Source organism: Pezoporus flaviventris, unplaced genomic scaffold (assembly GCF_033815535.1).
Source record: "Pezoporus flaviventris isolate CSIRO_AGI_PZ_B2104156 unplaced genomic scaffold, CSIRO_AGI_Pfla_v1 ptg000001l, whole genome shotgun sequence".
Lineage (NCBI taxonomy): Eukaryota > Metazoa > Chordata > Aves > Psittaciformes > Psittacidae > Pezoporus > Pezoporus flaviventris.
Window position 1 is genome coordinate 54,585,060 of NW_026892549.1, and position 6,000 is coordinate 54,591,059.

Here is a 6,000-nt window from a genome sequence, read left to right on the forward strand (position 1 = left end):
AAGTGTGGCTGGGGCCAGATGAAAATATACTGTTAAGTGGTACATGAGCACTATCGTTACGAAAATACACACCTTTGTGAGAATAAAAGTTGTACAAAGAGTACAGGTCTGTGCAGCTAAGGTGGGCTTTGGGGATGATTAAAGTATGTGAAAATTAAAAATTTAACTGAGCTCTGCATATTTATCCAGTGTTGGAGAGCAATTGTGTATTCTGGTCCCTACACATTAGGAGCAGCATTTGGGAAGCAGGGTGTTTTGTGCTACTGCAGGAGCTGCATGCAAGCAGGTGGCCCTGTCAGCCTGTGAAGAGAACAGGGCTGCTGGTGCTTTCAGACAATGGGAGGGACATTATCAACACAAATAGTGGCATTTTCTTTTTTGGCTCATCCAGCAGTTTGCTGTCCCTTAGCCCACGAGACAAGGTTTCTGTTTGCACAGGGGCTTGCGTGGCAGGAGGGCGGTTTGGGTTTACCCTGTGTCCTCTTGGATTGGTGGTCAAGAAGGGGCGTTTTGGCTGTATGCTAGAGGGGCGTGTGGGTTTGGATCTGTTAGATAGCTCCTGGCTTTGGGATGGCTACACAGGGAAAGCAAACAGTCTGCCTCCTCAAAGGTTTAGTTTTGCTTTATAGAGCTTAACTATTTATCTGGTTTGATGATGTTTAGAAGGTGTTCAGGTATTCTGTGCTCTGCTCATGTGCCATCATTTATTCAGTAGGAATGAGGTCTCACTGAAGGTTTTGTCCTGGTGTTTCAAAGCATTGCAAGAAGCTCATCTTGAGCCAAGAATGCAGCAATATCATATTGGAAATAATGGGAAGAGGTAAATACTGGAATTACCAAAATTACATTAAGGTTATTGCTAAATCCTCTTAGGGGCCTACATCCAAGAAAGAAAAATCAGGCTTAATTAGCAATGTACTCTGCTGTGTTAATAAGGAAAAGTAAAAAGAAGCTGAATAGAGACATACAGAAGGGTTGACATTCCTGGTTTTGTTGTTGCTAGGACAATACCCTAGGTAGCCTTCTCTTGAGACTGCAAGGAGTAATAACAATGCTTTGTCGCTTGGCTTCAAGTCACTGCTGTAAGTCTGTTCTTTGTTGATTTTTTTTCCAGGTAGCACACCAAGAGGAATGTAGAAAAAAAACAGGTTAATTTGGCTGTGTATTAATTTGTTAGGGTAGGAATCCAGCTAATCCTGCAGCTGCCTGGGGTCTAGCACTGGGGGGGGCAGTGAATCAAGAAGACCCAGCCAAAATTTAGGAAATCAAAGTGGAAGTCCTTGGTATGTCTGGTTTGGAGCTACCCTGACTTCAGGAATGAGGTGTCATAGGTGGTGAGTGTTCCAGCAGTGGTCTGATCTGGATCTGCTCTACTCCAGTAGATGTGTCTCATTGCAGATATTTAAATGGGAAGGAAGAAAGTGTAAGTGGAGAAGATGTTACCTTGACAAGGGGCACTGCTGTCACCTGCATTGTTCAGGATGCTGTTTGTCAGACACTGGGCCTCAATTTCTCAAGCCTTACAGAGTCCACAGTGTTGCAAGCACTTGTATATACCCCTATGCTCAGTATTACGAGATTACTTACTATAAAGTTGAGTAGTCCTGAAGGGGCATGCTCAAGCAGGCTTCAAATGCCCTGTCTCAAATGTTACACAACAGTAGAGATGGGAGTGGAATTTAATACAGGCTATTTCTCAATGGTTGGTGCTATATTCAGTCTTCTGGTTTATCGGCCTTTTGTTTCCAGGGTTCATGAGAACTGCAGGGTGAAATCTTTTTAGTGCCTTCCAAAAGAAAAAGAGCTGCTAAGTATTGCTCTGTTGAACCTTGTTTAAATGTTACATCACATTGCCCATGCTACTTGCCACCAGTTACCAAATGTCTGAGGTAGCTTCAGCAGCTGAGCTCATGAACAGGCTAGCCAGGAGTATTCCAAAATTACTGAGAGACTCAAGAGCTCTGATGGATTTTGAGTTTCTTTCTCAACCCTTATCATTTTGGAGCAGCTTTTGTTTTACTGTGTTCCTTGGAGGTCCCATTCAAATCACATCTGTGAGGCTGGCATTCTGTCTGTTAGCTGTACTTGTAAATCCATGATCAGGGCCTGCATGGCTGCAAGATGGTGACTGGCATCCTAGCTAAAGTTCAGAGACACCAAAGAGCTTTGCGTGTACAGTTTGACCTGGAGTTTGAAGTTTACATCCCCTGTTCAAGGATCAACATAAGTGGTCAGTTTTCCCAAACCTTTGATACCACTATCTAATGCTTTTCCTGTGAAAGAAGCCGTTTCCTTGTGATAGAATAAATATTACAGGTTTCAAGCTGAGTTATTCTCCTAATGCTCTGGATATGAATGAGACCCAAAGATGCATGAACTGAGCAACAATTTATTTTCTAAATGTTCCCTTTCCTTTCCTCACAGAGGTGTGTTCCCATCCAAGAGTAGAAAGAGTAGTAATAGTAGAAAGGAAAGAAATAGTTTCTTCTGTTGTTGAATTGGTATCTACTCTACTGTGTGAAACTCCCATGCAGAATGAATCTGAGAGCATAAAACCCTGCATTGGTGGTGAGGCAGCAGCCTGTAATGTGTAAGCAAAGTGGTGGTTTATAGGAAGGTTGTGTGCCCTCAGAACAGCCTCAGCTGAGCAGATGGAGACAGTGGTGGTGGTACAGGGTGCAGGTGTAAGAGGAAGATGATATGTGCAGGGTGTGACTGAACAGGTCTGTTTCTAATTGCAAATACGGGTTTCACAGTGAAAAAAAATCTCATCCACTCTGAGGTTCTTTATGTGCCTCCTTGACCTGTTCATGTGGAAGGAAAAATTTCCATTAAAAAAAACCCACAACAAAACGGAAAAATATTTGAGATTCTCCCTTTCCCTCCCTTCCTCTTCCACCCTCCCCCGTAGTTGTAAAGAAATCACATTATCCTCAACTCATACCAGGCTGGCTTACTTTTGTTTAATCTGACCACTGAGTTCACTGACCCTTTCCCAGTGGAGCTGAGTTTATAGTTGTCCCCTTCTCTTTGGACACCTGCATTGGTTTACCCGGTGTCCTTGGGTGAGCAGGAAGACTGCCAAGCCGTGAAGGGAAGCAGCCCCCACTAGAGTGCGCTAGGGCAGTTCAAATGGAATGGTTTTGTTCTGGCATCACAGTGGAACCATCAAAGATGTCTATGCTCTGCATGACGGAGGAAGTGGAAATCTATGTCATACTTTGACAAGGACAGGAGTCCATCTCAAGGTCCCATTAATGACCTCCTATTGTCATTCATGCATTTCAAAACTGTCCCTAACAAACCTGCCCAGCATCACACAAGAATTTTCTGCCTCAGCCAGTATTTGTATGGAGGCTCCTAGACCTTATCCCTTCTCTTCTATCCTCATTTGCTGCAGGTTTGCTTAGTTAGCCAGCTGGAGCATAATTCCTTTCATGATCTACAGTCTAATACATAAAGATGACAGTGATGCAAATCTTTGCTTTGGATTCAATTTGCATGTTAATTCATTGTCGCTCCCCAGGTACCTGGAATTTGCTCTGACAGGATCTGGGAGATGATGAAATGCTCCCTGGGTGGAGTGTTCTCCTGTCTCCTGAGCCTGGAGGGAGAGGTGACATAGTTTTACTGTCCACCAGGAATCATCTTTTGTGCAGCATGGGAGATCTGCAGCAAAAAGCAAAGCAAAAACAGAAAGCAAAGCAAAAAATGTCATCAAGGAAGAGTTCTTAGTGCACAGTGCAAATAGAGTCAAGGTTGATTATAGAGAGTTGAGGAGGATCTGGAAATCAGTGCAGCCTGGCGAGAGATCATGTGATAGATTAAGACACCTTCTGCTAGACCAGGTTTCTCCAAGCCCTGTCCAATCTGGCCTTGAACACTGCCAGGGATGGGGCAGCCATAGCTTCTCTGGGCACCCTGTGCCAGTGCCTCACCACCCTCACAGGGAAGAACTTCTGCCTGATACCTCCTCTCAATCTCCCCTCTGGCAGGTTAAAGTCATTACCCCTTGTCCTATCCCTGCAGGCCCTTGTCCAAAGCCCCTCTCCAGTTTTCTTGCTGGCCCCTTTAGGCACTGAAAGCTGCTCTATGGTCTCCCTGAAGTCTTCTCCAGGCTGAACATGAGATGCTTTTATTCTAATAGCAGATGTTCTTAGTTGTAGCAAATAATCCATTATCAAATTTTGCTGAGTTTATATATAGTCTAATTTTAATAACAACAACAAAAAAGAAAACAAAACACCACCAAAAACAGAAGGAAAGACTGAAACATGACTTACTCCTTTTTTCAATCATAAGTGAGTGGATCAGGTGACTGTATTTTGGCCTTAGAAACATGGATAACATCTTGAAGAAGAACCCTGGGAAAAAATAAACTTGTTTCTTTTCTGTGTTCAAACTCAGTGGCTTTGGATTCCACAGGAATTTCTTGTGCTTTCTGAAAGCTGCTCACCTGAATGCCCTGCATTCATAAACAGCTGCGCCTCCTTCTTTCTATTCTGACCTTCCTTGCTCAGTTTCCAGTCACAACAGGACAGATTCTGGCTTTTCAAAATCATCTCACTGATGTTTTTTTAGTGAGGAATGACTAGAAAAAGAAAGATTTTTTTTTCCTCCAGAAAACATCACTAAACTAAATCTTTTTATTTTCACTTCAATCAAAGCCAAGTTTTTCAGCTTTTCATTAAAAATCACATTTTGATTTAAGAAGGCCTTAAAATGAACATTTCCAGAATAAACAATGTTATTTTCCAGATAATACTTTTCAGAAAAACTGGGATTCAATTCTGTAGCTACTCATCCATTAACCAGGATCCCCAGGAAAACTCAGCAGGCTTTGCGCAGCTCTGGGCTTGGAAAATACAAATTCTGCTTCCTGCATGATAATCCTGTGCAAGTCAAGTGAGGGGTGTTTGTGTTTTCCCCCATGGGGAAAAGACGTGTCTGCATCTGGAGTGCAGAAATGTATTGATGAAAAGCCCCGGGCAGGACTGGGTTACATTAATTGTAGGCACAGACTGTGTTCATGTGGCAAATCCACCTGTAAGAGGTAGGGAGCCTTCAGGATGGGAATGACAAATACCAGCCCTCATTAAGCAAAGCAGAGGTAGGTCCTAATTACCCTGGAGCTGCAGTCAGGCTGCATGGGTTCCTGCCAGTGTGCGAGCTGTGTCCTGACTTGCTTGTTGATTCCTGCAGTGAAGCAGTGAAGAAGGTGGCTGGGTCTGACCCATTTGGGATGACAGCAGGATGGAGTATTGGTTTTGCAGCAGTGCATCTCTCCTCCAGACTGGCTTTCCATTGGCTCCATGCATTTTAGGCATTGAAACTGCATCTCTGTGCCCATCTCTACTCAGTGGCTCTTGTTCTGGAGTCACTGGAGCGATCAGTCATGCTTAATGGGAATTCCTGCAGAATGCAACTACAGCCTTTAACTGTGTTCTCCAATTTACCTAACTGATGTTTTCTCCAGTCTTGGATTTTAATTACTGGTAATATCATTAATCACATAATTATGGCCTCATCCCATTATCTTACAAGACTTGTGTGACTAATAACAGGACAGGGGAACACTTTTTTTCTGTGCTTTATTGACTAATTTAATGTAGTTGAAAAAAAGCAAACATGCTGGGGATAGAAGTCCCAAAACATAACATTTTGTTGACAGTGTGCAACATTTAGGTATTTCTGGAGAGCTGGAGAGTAGGATTTTATTTGTTGTTATTTACACTGGTTTTCGCATAAATGCACACTTTGTCAGAACCCGGAAAAAGACCTGCTTGAGTCTGATCATGTCCATTTAAGTTGTCTCACAAGCACACATCAGCATTATAAGAAACACACAGGGGAAGAAAGGAGTTTCCTCCAGGGAAAAGGCAGTTTAATCATGATGGGTCAGGTAAAAATCTTTTGAATAGACCACGGGGAGTTCTTCCTTTACACATTAACTTCTGCAGAGGGCTGAAATCCCTGTGTCAGGCAGCATCAAATCCCTCT